Raw genomic sequence first — 14,847 nt, forward strand, 5'->3', positions numbered from 1 at the left:
CCCACGGTAGAATACTAGCGATGTAGACTGGAATAACCAGTCTCATCCATAAAAAGGATCATCTGGACAACCATGCAATTTGTGTTTTATTTGCCAGACAATGTATTTTGTTTGAGCTTGTTCAAACTGCCAGGTTATTTCACATATGATCAATCCAATTAAAGTCGCATTAACGCCTGTGAAGTGTTCACGAAAAATCGGTTTAACTCTACAGGTACATTCGGTATATTCATGTGAGATGTATGAACCTCTTATACGTCATCGCTGAGATGTAGACGATTTAGCTTTCTATTTACAAATTTACTTGTAATTTAATGAACGCTCATGGACCATTTGGCTTTCTACTTCCAAATTTTACAGTGATTTAATGAACGCTCGTTAATAATATCTAACTCGATTTTCGATAATTAGGTACGTCTATGGATATTATTTGAAATTAATTACATTTATTGTCTTTGTCAGAGTGGTACTTCCACTGTAAAATTAGGTCTTTTTTACCTGCACAATATCAAGACCAAAACACCTACTGGCGATTTGTAAAATACAATGCTTGACAGAGGCTCATAGAATGATAGGAGGCTGTCCCTTATACGACATCCGGACGCTTGAATTGTGCTGGATTTTTAAACACAGGGGACCATATGTTTCCTGGGGTGGATCAAATACCCTAGGCTACTTCCTGTCTCCGAGAAGGTTATTTTAAGTTGTTTTTTTCTTAGCCGCCCGAACGCGCCAACTTCAAAACGCTTTGGACATGCGCGGTAATTTACCATAAACTAAATTGTTTGTTGCGAAATGAAACAAATCCTAAATATGTTAATGTTAGATTAGCTTTGATATAGATTTTGTGATTGTAAAATCCTGGATGCAGCTGGTTCAGTTGCAGCATTTTGTCCATAGTAATCCGACACCTTAAGAAAATATTTGGTACCCGAAACACGTTTTTACTTTGCTTAATTTGTTCTACTCCTGTAAAGACAGACCGACGCTTTGAGGATACGTTTCGATTTAACATGTTTTGACTATACAGTTGAATTGTCGCTGGGATATAACCCGTTTGACTGTTAATTTAGTAGTCTTTCAAATTTCTTAATGGTTTTCAACAGACTTAGCTAAAGCTCATTCAAAATACCATGCAATTAAGAGTGTAATATATTATTCAAAGCTAATCACATGTCTTATTGGGAGTAATAATGCAACTCAGACACTATACATCATAAATAATAGCGACAAATAGGTATATACCCTAACAGTCACGTTTTAATTGAATGTCAACAAACGGTTTATTCAATATTGGCTTTACCAGAATAACAGAATAAATGGTTAAAACAAGATGTAAATATCAGTGATGATTTTATGCAACCCCTATCATGAACAGATGTAGGTCCTCAACATGTTAGAATTGTTGCTGCGCATGTTTTGGCCTTGTAACTGTGACCACGTTATTTCTAATCTTATTAAATTAAGATTGAGTCGAAGTAACGTCTATGTGATTTAATAAGCATTGATAATTCAACAAATATTTACAAGAAAGGGAAAGCCCCGATCCGTTCTAAATCATAGCTAAATGCAGTTCTACAAAATATATAATAAACACGACACATTGACAAGTAGGCTATAAAATATTGCTTCTAAATTTAGGCCTAAAACAATAGTTCGTTTTGTAGAGAGTTTGGCCAATTACCAGCAACCGGTTGACATTGGATTGTAAAGATTTTTTTATGTGTTTTATACAATATGTCACTCATGCCAGTGTTTGTTTAATTCAACACGTATCTTACAGGAGAAATAATTAGGTAAATAAAATATATTTAAAATTCATTAATGTTGGCAAAGACATGTTTACCAAAATGGGAAATGTGACAGGTTTTTAATATATAGAACTCACATGACTTATGTCGGTCATATTTCCCTCGGGCTTCCAAAACTCTTACCTCCCGGTAAGATACCGCTAAATTCTTCGTTTATAGGACTAATATGCATAGAATTCGTGAAGTATAAAAGCAATATAAAATATATACATACTGACATCTACGTCCACTATAATCCAGGTAAGATGTAATAGAATGAAATAAGTCCTTGGAAATAAATGATATACACATCTTAATAAAACATTTTCACTGTAATTATGTATTTTATATATAATTGTAAAGAATGTTTTTGTAAAAGAAAAGAACGTTCAATTTAATACCATGCACTTCGTTTGTGGTTCATTATTAGGTAGTATTCTACCATTTCAATTAATTGTTTTTCAGATATAAATCACTACCGAACATATTAATTAGCACCGCACGGATTCGTCAATACACTTGTGAAATAAGTTTTGGGTTGTTGTTGGGATTTGGTAAACACACACATTACTGAATTTTCTGTTACTTCATGCAATATGTAATCTCTAGTAACTTAATTATGCACTTGGAATATTTTGGCCATCCTTATAATTCGTGGCTGTTGTTGTTCAGATGTCGCTTGTCTGCACACGGGGATTATCTCAGCTGGCCTCATATTTCCAGTTTCTCCAGGTGAGCCAAACGGATTCTCCCTTTATACTGGTGTCACGACGAAATCTAGACCGTCGGACTTATTTTGATAGTATGCTGGTTGGTTTAGGACGTTCACCTGTAAAAATAGCCCAGACAACAACATACAACCTGATCTGCAATATTATTTTTTAAGATATAATATATACGTTATGCATCGTGTTCCAAGAAGCAACTATATAAACGAGTGTAACAGTTCTCAATATGGAAAAGGGTGGGGTAAAATATGCTGAAAGACTATGTTTCTACCTTATATTGAGACAGATAATCATAAAATAACTATTTATGTACAAGTGTGCTTGTTACCAACCCTAATCATTTGCATTTTTCTTTTTTTTTTAACATCAGAGCAGCGGTTAATGATCATAAAAAGCGTACCGTCGGTCGTTTATTCCTGTTTTTGTTGTTGTTCTTTTTTTAAATTATTATTATATATATATATAAGTAAAATTCAAGTATTAAAGAAAAAACACTAAAATTAAAATTTTGGCTAGTACTTTCATCGTTATCAAACGAATCGTCAGGCCATTTTATAGCGTTACTATGCTGTTACAATAACGTTACGTCATAACAGAGGACAATGACTATGTGAAATATAAAACTTAAAACGAAATAACATTAATTAAATATCAAACATAATTAAAATAATTATATATATATATATATATATATATATATATATATATATATACACACACACACACACACAAACCTTCACAATAATGTGATCATATGGATCACGAAACACTTGCGTTATGTCATCTGGATGTTCGTTCAACACATCCATTATCTTTCCAATTATGTGTGTCCTTAGGATATAGATATAATTAAATCAGAGTCAAATATCTTTACGATATATTTATATCATATTCACATATATTTCTGATATATGTTCAGTCACTTTATACCCGTTCAGAATGCTGAATTGCAAGTCATTAACTATGGCTGAAGGCTTTCATTAATTCTTTACTGAAGGTACAGAACAAGGTATATGTTAACTTGACAATTTCTAATTTATTTTTGAATAACACGTAACTATATTGATCGCCATCAATGAAACATACGCAATAATATATTGTAAACTAGCATGGTTAGCTAGGCCACATGGTCAATATCTCGATGGAATGCCAAATTACTGGGGGTTTTAAAGGAAACATAGATCTTTTTCTGTAGCAATTTTCAATCGCCTTTTTATGATTCACAATTAGGGGTTAGGCTGTCGTCCGAAATATTGGAGCCGTTCCCTCACTATATGCACTATTTTTAATTGTGTCTAAGTCTGAATTGAATATATCTTGAATGGACTTGGCGCTAAATATTCCCATCATGGATACAAGAGTGAGGATTATTTGGAAATTGTATTTTTGTATCATATGTAGCGTATGGACTTTTAAATTAACCGGTTTCTCTCGTCCACATGACTCCTGGTATAAACTATTTGACATGTTAGACCAGGAGCTCATGGGGGTCATCCACTGAAAAGTGTAACAATTGTCTTCTATATGGTATCAATGCATGCATATCTGGTATCATCAGAATGTAAGTCTGCCTGGTATCTGGTGGTGGGTGTTGTATTCCACACCCAAAATGCCCTGCCCCCCCCCCCCAACTAGGCTAGATTAGCTCAAAAGTGTACCACGTGAAAATTGTACAGCAGTACCGTAAATCTTCAGGTTTTACAGATTTTAGCTAATCTAGCCTAGCGGTGGTCTGGAAATTAGATAACTCTTGTCAGGGATCCTCCACCACTACAAATGTCTTGCAATTACATAGCTCTGTCAGAGGTACCCTACCACTACAAATGTCTGTCGGGAGTGTTTTTAACTAATCCAGCCTAGTTGGAGTGCATGTAATTTTTTGGCGTGGAATACCACACCCACCCACCAAGAATCCGCTTGCTTTATGTGGAAAAGCGAAGAGCTCTCGGTAAAAAACACATAGTTGTACCCCCATGGATTATTTACATATTAATAAATGTTAGTCCAAAAGTTTCATATGGTTAAAAATTAATTAAAAGTTCAAAGTTAATTCCCGATTCTGCTATGAATTTTCAGGTCGCTTCATAAATTTTTTATGACATATTCCGAGGGAGGGAGGGTACATTTTGGAGGGTATATTGAAGTTTGGCATCTTCCATTAAACTTCTTACAGGGAGTCTTTTCTCTTCCAATTTATTGCACGCAATGAGGACATGATTAACGGTCAAAATGTGGCCTCATTCGCACTTCACTGGTTTATATTAAATCTTTAGTTCTTAGTCTTGTGATTACCCCCACAAATTTTGCGCAATGAGTGATTGACCTCCGTCTTTACAACCAGATCGTTATTTATTTTGAATTTAAACTTATTTGCTCTGGCTAACTCAGTTTTGTATTCTGATTTAATTTAAGTTTTAACGATGCTTTTAAATTTCTGAACGTTATATTTTAAGTCTTAAGCTCTTTGCGAGCCAGATTGTCTGCAGACTCATTGCCTACTATGCCAACATGGCATGGTATCCATGTAAATTCTACGGTTTTAATTTTGTTTCGGAGCGAATAAACACTTGCTCGAATATTATCAACAACTTCTGGTCTAGGTGTTGTTTTGTCATGTATTATTGATTTTATGCTGCTAAGGGATTTTAACACAATGACTGCTCTTTGAACGGTGGATAACACAAGCCACTCAAGAGCTGTGGATATCGCCTTTAATTCTGCTGTATAGATGGAACATCCATCTGGTAGCCTTTTTGATATATTAACATTAAGTTCGGGAATGACTACAGCTAATGCAGTTTGGATCGTGACATCCATCAGTATATATTTTTACATGAGATGACCATTTTTCGTTCAAGAATTCCCTCGATAGCATTTGAGTGTGTTGTGGATTTTCGTTCTTCTTAACAACATCACTTGGGCTTATGTGATAGTCTCGATTTAATAAAATCATCTTACATACATTTGTCTATTTATATAAATTAGTAACTAAGAAAATGTTGACATAAACATATAATTATTAAAGGATTATGTCTTAAGGCATTTAAAACAATAGTTAAAGAAACTTAACAGATCAACCACTTTAGTTGCCAGTCTGTCATCATTTGACGGACAGATTAATTGCCGTCTGCCTCTAATGTCTAAGCGAGCATTAATGAACATATTTAAAACAGAATTAAAAAATAATTAAATAATGTATATTGGTCATATAAAATTGCTCTCAGTGGATTAATTAACTCGCTATTCTTGTTCAGCTTGTAGATGTAATGTGGTAATGTTATGTCTGTGGTATTTAAACAAATTCCCAGCCTTCATGTAAATGCGATATTAATTGTATGCAAGGGAATGGTATCGTGTTGAATATAGTCGACCGAGACGGAGATTTAAAGATTATCTCTTGTGTTACGGGTTACATGTTAGACAAACAATACAGTGGTGGCGGCGGGAAATGTAACAACACTTGTCATCAAGACATTCATTGATATGCGTTTTATTGCCAGGATATATACCAAATAACTGTACTACTCGTTGTCAGGTGGGTTATAATTAGTGGTGGGGCGCCAGTGTGTTTCATTTTTTTCACATTTTAGTCACAATACTGAATAATTTACATGTGCGTGTTTCGAAATTATGTTTTTATTCCATTACTCTTTTCTTTACCCTCGCTCTCTGTTTGCATCGACACTCAGCCTGCCCACCATATAAGCGGTCAAGTATAAATAAAGCTAGTATTGTCAGTTTGGCATTCCCCAGAGATTCACGGAAATTTACACTGAGAAGTGTTATCCTGCATATATGTGTGATGTTACACTGTCTTTGGTGTAATACTCATCTTAGTGTAATGTAATATATATTCACTCTACTTAAGGTGGCAAATTAGCAACCACCCGCGCAAGAGTAAACTGATTGTGATTGCTAGCAAAACATTTCCTTTAATGTTAAACATCTCCCCTACAACCGCATTGCAAAAAACATATCTATTAAATTATTTAATATATATATATATATATATTAAAACATGTCAAGCCATTCTCAATCAGTCTCTCAAATGATTAGTAATGGATATAAACGCGTCGATGTATTTGTAAATAATACAAGCCCAAATGCAATCATGTGAATAATGTTTATAATGCTTGCATTGTACCGGTTTACACTACTAAATATATAACCTTTTCTTCCGCGGAACCGTTCAAGGAACGCTTAAACACGAAAGAAAATTTGCATATAAACCCGTATTTAAATATTAAAGAACGTTGGGTCTGACCAAGATCATCTAAGGAGCGTCGACCGATGTTGACTTGGATAACTTATCCACCTGGCCCATTCTGATTTAACCTGTGTACAACCGTTAAACTGAAAATACGATGAAAATAAAATCTTCAAGTGCAAATAATGCACATACACAACTTAGTTCCATAATGAGATTTGTTTTTTCATTTATGTTTGGCATCTGGGTACGATATACAGAAAATCTACTAGTTTTTTTATATGAAAAACGACGAGTAGAAGATTGTATTTATCACCCAATCCTTTTTACACACACAAATATATAAATATAATTCCTTGGTATAGAATATTACACAAGCGATATCAAGTGTAATAATATGAAAATATAAATAGAGGTCCAATATATTTTAGTTATCAGTATAATATATTCTTTTATGCATGACAATTTAAGTAGAGATCCAATATTGTAGTTATTAGTAATTTTTATTCAAATCTAATATTAAAAAAATACAATATAATATATTCACGTCTTTTATGACAATTTAAACAGAGATCCAATATTGTAGTTATTAATATTTGTTCAAATCTAATATTGTAGTTATTAATATTTGTTCAAATCTAATATGGAAAAAAAGATGAAATAAAAGTTCACATACATAAATATAGGTGGTGTAAATAAACATAACTCGCTCGTGAGAGATAATTTGATGTCGGAAATGCCTTTAAAATCTAAATTATAAATTGTAGTAAAACAAGTATTAATTAGAACAAAATATTTAATGTAGGATATGTTATAAGGGTGATAAATACCCGTCTTTAAGTGTAAATCACGTTAACAAGAAGAGGGAGACCGGGGGCATTTCACCAAATCTGGGACTTTCCTTATGTTTTAGTACACAAACGCAACATACGCTGTAATATTAACACTGCTTTGGGCAATTTGTCCCCATCATCAATTACACTGTTTGGTGGCGTGGTTTCGAATCCCCGCTTGTACGTGACAAGGAGTAGGATTGCCCGTCTAACCTCCTGGTTTTTGAAAGGGTCATTCGGTTTCCCCTCACTGCTAAAGACCGCTATAGTCCTGGATCTGACTATGGTTCTGTAGGAAAGTTTGATTAGGGAGAATTTTTTTGAAGAAATGTTTAGTAGGTGGCTTTTTCAGAATTTTGGACTTGGGTTGCCGCCGGCGTTATTTCAATTTTACCCTACCTGCTATAGTTTTCTTCAAAAAAATGTCTCCCTATACTCCCTATACTCAAACCCATAGTTAGATTCTGGATTACTACGCACAAGCGAATTATTGAAATAAAATTGAACCACATGTCAGTCCCGAAATGACCTAGTTTGTGTCGAGTGGACGTTAATCCCCATTTCGGTCAATCAATATCTAACTGTAGGCCTTGCAAACATTCGTTGTAGGTGTAATATGCTTTAAAATAATATATCGAAACCAATTTCTATGAAGTGAAATATGTTATTGTTTTACAATGGACAATTAGTGATTCATATCATGTCTCAACACAATTAGAAATAATGGTTATGGTCTAAATTTCTCATTTCCTTGCACTGAAATGATACGAACTGATATAACAAAAACTTTATGAAGTAAAACCTGATATGGCGATTTATAGATTTTCCAACGATAATATACAAAGTTCTACACGCTTTGTCGGCTTTATTGTAATTTGTTATATTAGTTGTAGTATTAACACTATCATTAATAACAACTAAATAATAGTATTAATATTGAGAAAAAAATCATTTGCTGATAATGAATCATTTTGTGCAATCGAATACAACTGTTATCTCTCTAGTATCCCTCTAGAGACCACAAAGGACAAAACCTGAATTATATGCCTTGACAATCTGTTATCGCCGCATGAAGTTGCATTACGGAATCTCTTGTAAAATTGTATGAGCCAGAAACCCAGTTCTTTGTTTCGACATTTTATTAATATGTATGTTTTGTTTTGGAGGTTACAGGGGAACAATTAAAATAATTTAAGATATTGGTGATTTTTTTTTATTTATCCCGTGTAATTAATTATAATTTCAAAACTGCTTCATGGGTTTCTAGACCCAATGTCTAGAGAAGAGCCAGAGCGATTCGATAAAGCAAACTAGGGACTAGAGGAGAATAACTGGTTCTCTGGTTCCATCATTCATTTCATGAGGGTAGGACGTCAATTAGAGATATAAGACAGCTACACTCTGAACAGCTTATAAGAACATGAGTGAAAACTGTTCGTTACCCGTTATTTATTATGACGCCTAGTTATAACCCCACTGTCCGGTTAGAGATTGCGACCAATATAATAAAGTTCACGCAACGCCAGAAATGTAGAATCACTCTGTTTCAATAAAGTTAAATGCTGGCGTTACAACCATTACTGTCAAGCGCCAACTCAATCCTTACGATTTACTACTACCCGAAACATACCAGAGCTATTTTCTCTTGTTACTATCCATTGGTACCCAATAAAGAACAACTTTATTGTTCTTTAAGGCGGAGACAAGCAACATACAACAGAGCATCATTAATATGACATGGGGCTAAACCGTGTCAGTATCTTTGAGGATAATTACCAATCCAGAAATGCTTCACTACTAACGTTTCGTTCGTTTATATTTTTCAGATTGGGAAGAGCAGTATCAATCCAATGTTAATGTAAGTATAAGTTATGCCTAGTGTAGAGCGGCAACCCAACAAGTGTCACAAATTGTTACTTTCGGAGAAAAACGTGACTGACCACCGATTGGTTTTATTTGAGCAATTATCTTCAAAAAAAATTCTTTTATTAATATCAAAGTAATCTTATTCCGTAATACCAGCGATTTGTGCGAATTTTAATTGGCATGTAAATATCAATAAATGCAAAAATTGCAATAAAATTACAAAATCCATTCCATTTATATAATATGTCAGTCTGCAAAAACTAAGCCGCGTGTAAGGTATTTAAATAGCTGACTGTGCACTTACATAACTGTGTGTCGTTTTGGCATAAGCATTCAGCCAATAAAAAAGATACATATATAAATATAACCCTCCATAATCGATATACATTTGGCTTGACAACCGCTTAAATGTCATTTCAACAACTAATATCAAGCATATCATACCACAGACCGGGTTCATATATACTATTTGTTTCATATGTGTCATGCGTGCTGCTTTTGGGAATACTGTACATATGAACACAGCTCACCAAATATTCCTACGCTGTCACCCCTTGGACCTGGGGTGCACCACTGTACATAAACCAACATATATACTGAAAGGGCCATGATATTTGAACTTATTCTTTGATTTTGATTTTCTTTCACCGGCATGGTGCCAGAACATATGGGAAGCAAATAAAAAAGGGCCCTTTGGTGATACCTGAAGTTTCACCCCTATGTAGGACACAGCTCACTAAATATTCCTATGCCGTAACAAGGTCCAAAGCTATTTTTAGTCCCTCTCTCCCTTTTCCTTTTCGCCATTTTGGAATCGCGACTTTTGTTGACTTTTGGTGTAGTATCGAAGGGGTTGAAAATATATTTTCGGCCAGATTTTGGTGAATATTCATGATTTTGAAACGGAAGGATACGAGAGTTGAGAGGATGGTTATGTTGAAATGTAGGACCGAAAATTGCATATTTACTGGCCTTTACTTCCAGTTTGTGTATCTCAAGTTTTCTATGATGAACGCCATACGTGTTTTTAAGCAAGCGGTTGCCACATGTTTTTACATCTGTGGTAGGAAGCGTTCTTCTCGACGAAAATTTGGGAAAAAGTTGAACGAAAATTAACATTAAAGTCAATGGGGAAATCGTTAGTGATCTGTGGTCATATGATCCCAACGGCCATGCACCTATTGGCAGTTTAACGTCTTCGACATTCTAAATTCGATAAGCCTATGTCCTGGTCATATCAGACGTACCATTAAAATTGAACATTGTAAAGCGTTTACATTAACTCACTGTTCTATCCCATTCCAGTATATTACTTTACTGTTATTTAAATGCATTGTCCATACCAAAAACAATAGGTTATGGCAACACTCCGCGACAAGTAGTGGTCCATTAATGCTATTATAATATGTTGCAATCATATGCGTCCATTCATAAAATAGGAATATCCATTAAACGTGTAGGATTATCCTTAATTCACACACAAAACAGTTAAAAATACAAAACATAAAAGTTATTATTAGATTTATGGGTATTTAAACCCCTGTCAATCCCATTTTGTAAAAGCATTTTCTGTAGCTTGTATATTGTGGAGCTGTAATCACCAATAAATCATTTTAGTGTAGTTTACTGATTTATGTGGATACTGTAATTTGTGCTCTCATCTCTTTTCATAATTGATCATTTTTGTTACATTATACCAGTCACTGGCAAAGTTCAGTCGAAGCGAACGTGACGTAATGTTCGATGCTCTTATTTCAAGCCACAACGTGCCAGGCTTGCGGGGGCAACATTAACCTTACTACAAAAGCACAACAAACATGAGCCAAAAGACTGTATTGTTATTCATATTTGAAAAATATTTGTAAGAGTAATTGTGTTTTGTTTTTATTTTTTTTTTTTGGTGTAGCGCTATGAGCTCGACTACATGTGGAATTAGCGCGATATAAATGGATTTATTATTATTATTACTATTATTATTCATAAAAGAAAATGATTTTTTTCATTTTCTTCAAAGATTTGATTTTTGTGCCAGTATAAAATGGAATACTGTGGTTTAGATGTGTAGCAAGGGTCGTCAAAGAGTAGGTACACATTTTGAGAAAACTAGTAACACTTGGGTCGCCCATTAATAATTAATCGGGCATGTACGCGTTTGTTCGAGATTTTTATTTTTTTAATACAAACCCACATCTCATAGTTATCGTTTATTGTAATAGCCTCACTCTACGGAAAAAAGTATTGGAGATATTTGTGTAACTGTATAGCCAATAAGTTGAATAACTTACAATGACATTCGATACTTTAATCCATGATTCCCCCCAAAAATATGAAAAACTTGTTACTATAAAAATATAACAAATAGATCTTTCACATTGTACAATGTAGCATGGCACCGTCTTCATTAGCCGGGTTGGTGCAGAAAAGTAGGATGTTAACCCCAAGTTTATTTCATTAGTTGATAAATATATTGAAAAATTGGTCATGAAATGGATGTTATTTTAAAAGAAAATAATTCTCCAATACTGGCTTCATTAGAAAACATGTATCATGGACTTTTAATTCATCATCGAATAATACAAACTGTTTGAAATTCTAGAAGGAATTTAAACATCACTCATTTATATTTCTGTAATACCTAAATTGGTGACCAGGCAATATGATGTAAAGAAAACACAAAATGTTAAAACTGTTTCCAATAACATTAATCAATTGTAATCGCGTAGCTTAAAAAGATGAACTACATATATCATAACCAAAAAGAAGATAAAATTGATTTGAATACTTCATTCTCTATTATTTTGATTTATTTGGCTTTTTTATTGATTTATTTAATTACTTTTGTGTGTAAATACCTGGTATTTAGGATTATGTTCATGCAACAGCGTTTACAGAACATTGCTTATAGTTAAAGTGATAGTAAAATAAAAATACGGCTCTTATTTTTTCCGTTGAATTAAACAGAAAAAGTGACCCATCGCCTGTAAAATGTCACTATGTGTAGGTTTGGGGGAATGGGCTATATTTGTTTTTCTTGCTGTACCCTGTAAATATAGAAGTTACCGATGGAAATAAAGTTAGGCTTTTGTTTTCCACGTTTCAGTGGATCCTGCCAATTTGGCCTAAACACGCCTCATTAAGCCAGAACCATAAGATTTTAAATTATCAAGAATACGGAGGGGTTTATACCCACAAGTGGTTTAATGATGGGTAAGCTGAAATACAGCTGTTGTGCACATATCAATTAATGTCACTGTTATATCATTTGACACTACTTTCGTGCCAGAAAGATTGAAATCAAAAGAGGTCTTCTTTTGAATTATCATTAAACGTGATAACAAATCAACTTTTGCAAGTCATTAGCGACATTTATATCGTGCTGAGGCGGTTATTTATTCATTTTACAATTCATATTTCGTGTCACTGTTAAGACAGTTTGGGGTTTCTAATAAATAAAATAATACAGAAGTAAAAAAAGGAAACCAGTTAAAAAGGCATGCAGAAACTTATGTAACATCCCTAATAAGTGACTCGACGAATAAGGTGGTGCAGGTGGGATGGGGGTTGGCTGTGGAATCATAGACAAGCAAAAATGTACTGAAAAGGATCCATTTGCTCTTGTCAAGCGCGGATCCAGGTGACGATGCAGCGTTCTTATTATGAAGATCTAAAATTTCTACCCCCCCCCCCTTGCTGAAAATCCTGGATCCGCCCCTGCTTATTGACATATTATAAAGAAGTACTGTAATAAATCGCCCTCTGTTGGCCTATATATTCTAGGGTGGTCTCCTCTCGTGGGCCCGCTTTTGGAACGAACATTATTGTTATTGCACTACATATTATCGTGGGTTTTAATATGTGTTATCCAGTGTGGTCTGATTAGTTTTTAGTTGATATATTATTTTTCTAAACAGATTTGTGTTTGAACCTTGATTATTGTGTTGGAATTTGAAACCCACGTATTAGGAACATGTCTATTGTATAAGATTGTAAAAGTAAGATGGATTACAGTTGAAAATCTATATCATGCATTTTAAGAGATCATTACGTTTTCGCTTTGTATGACAATGAAGTGGGTATTTAAAGGAGCTAAATCGCTAATATTTGGGGTCTACAAATTGACACAAATGGGTCGCAACGTATATAATAATGTAATATGAATGTAAATAAACTGATTTACATTCAATCGTTTCCGTTTTTACTCTAATTTTAAAGCAGTTATGTTCGGCGAAATACGCCAGAAGTCTCAATCCAATGGCAATCTCTAGTATCTGGTTATACTAGTATACACCGATGGGATTTATTGGCATGTTCTCCAGATAAGAATATGGGGTCACCGTTTGACATGACTTGTGGAACATGTTTAAACGCATTATGGAACACGATTCGTGTACCAATCGTAAAATGTTTATTTTGTCTTAAATATTAGATACTAGCAGGATACCCGGCTTCGCTCAGGGGTCATAACTCCGAAACCGGAAGTGGTAGACTAACGCCACCTGGCCTATGTTACTCCCCGGTCCGAGCTACCCCTATACCCCAAATTTCAGACTCGGGGCAGACCTTGTGTAGCCACCAACCCCGAACAGACCGGCTTTGCTCGGGGGTCATAACTCCGAAATCGGAAGTGGTAGACTAACGCCACCTAGCCTATGTTACTCCCCGGTCCGAGCTACCCCAAATTTCAGACTCGGGGCAGACCTAGTGTAGCAGTCAATTCCGAACAGACAGACTTCGCTCGGGGGTCATAACTCAGAAACCGGAAGTGGTAGACTAACGCCACCTGGCCTATGTTACTCCCCGGTCCGAGCTACCCCTATACCCCAAATTTCAGACTCGGGGCAGACCTAGTGTAGCCGCCAAACCGGAACAGACCGGCTTCGCTCGGGGGTCATAACTCCGAAACCGGAAGTGGTAGACTAACGCCACCTAGCCTATGTTACTCCCCGGTCCGAGCTACCCCTATACCCCAAATTTCAGACTCGGGGCAGACCTAGTGTAGCCGCCAAACCGGAACAGACCGGCTTCGCTCGGGGGTCATAACTCCGAAACCGGAAGTGGTAGACTAACGCCACCTGACCTATGTTACTCCCCGATCCGAGCTACCCCTATACCCCAAATTTCAGACTCGGGGCAGATGTAGCCGCCAACCCCGAACAGACAGACTTCGCTCGGGGGTCATAACTCCGAAACCGGAAGTGGTAGACTAACGCCACCTAGCCTATGTTACTCCCCGGTCCGAACTACCCCTATACCCCAAAATTCAGACTCGGGGTAGACCTAGTATAGCCGCCAACCCCGAACAGACCAGCGTCGCTCGGGGGTCATAACTCCGAAACCGGAAGTGGTAGACTAACGCCACCTGGCCTATGTTACTCCCCAGTCCGAGCTACCCCTATACCCCAAATTTCAGACTCGGGGCAGAC

The 14,847-nt window shown here is 35.6% G+C and overlaps 1 long non-coding RNA gene across 1 annotated transcript in view; it reads left to right on the forward strand.

Annotated features, from left to right (window-relative positions):
* Window positions 1-14,847, forward strand: part of LOC130014131 (uncharacterized) — a 73,750-nt gene that overhangs the window by 21,166 nt on the left and 37,737 nt on the right. The window contains exon 2 of the long non-coding RNA XR_008789126.1: window positions 9,385-9,416. This is a non-coding gene — a long non-coding RNA (uncharacterized LOC130014131). The remainder of the gene's footprint in view (window positions 1-9,384; window positions 9,417-14,847) is intronic.

This window comes from Patella vulgata, chromosome 8 (assembly GCF_932274485.2).
Source record: "Patella vulgata chromosome 8, xgPatVulg1.2, whole genome shotgun sequence".
In the NCBI taxonomy this organism is placed as follows: Eukaryota; Metazoa; Mollusca; class Gastropoda; family Patellidae; genus Patella; species Patella vulgata.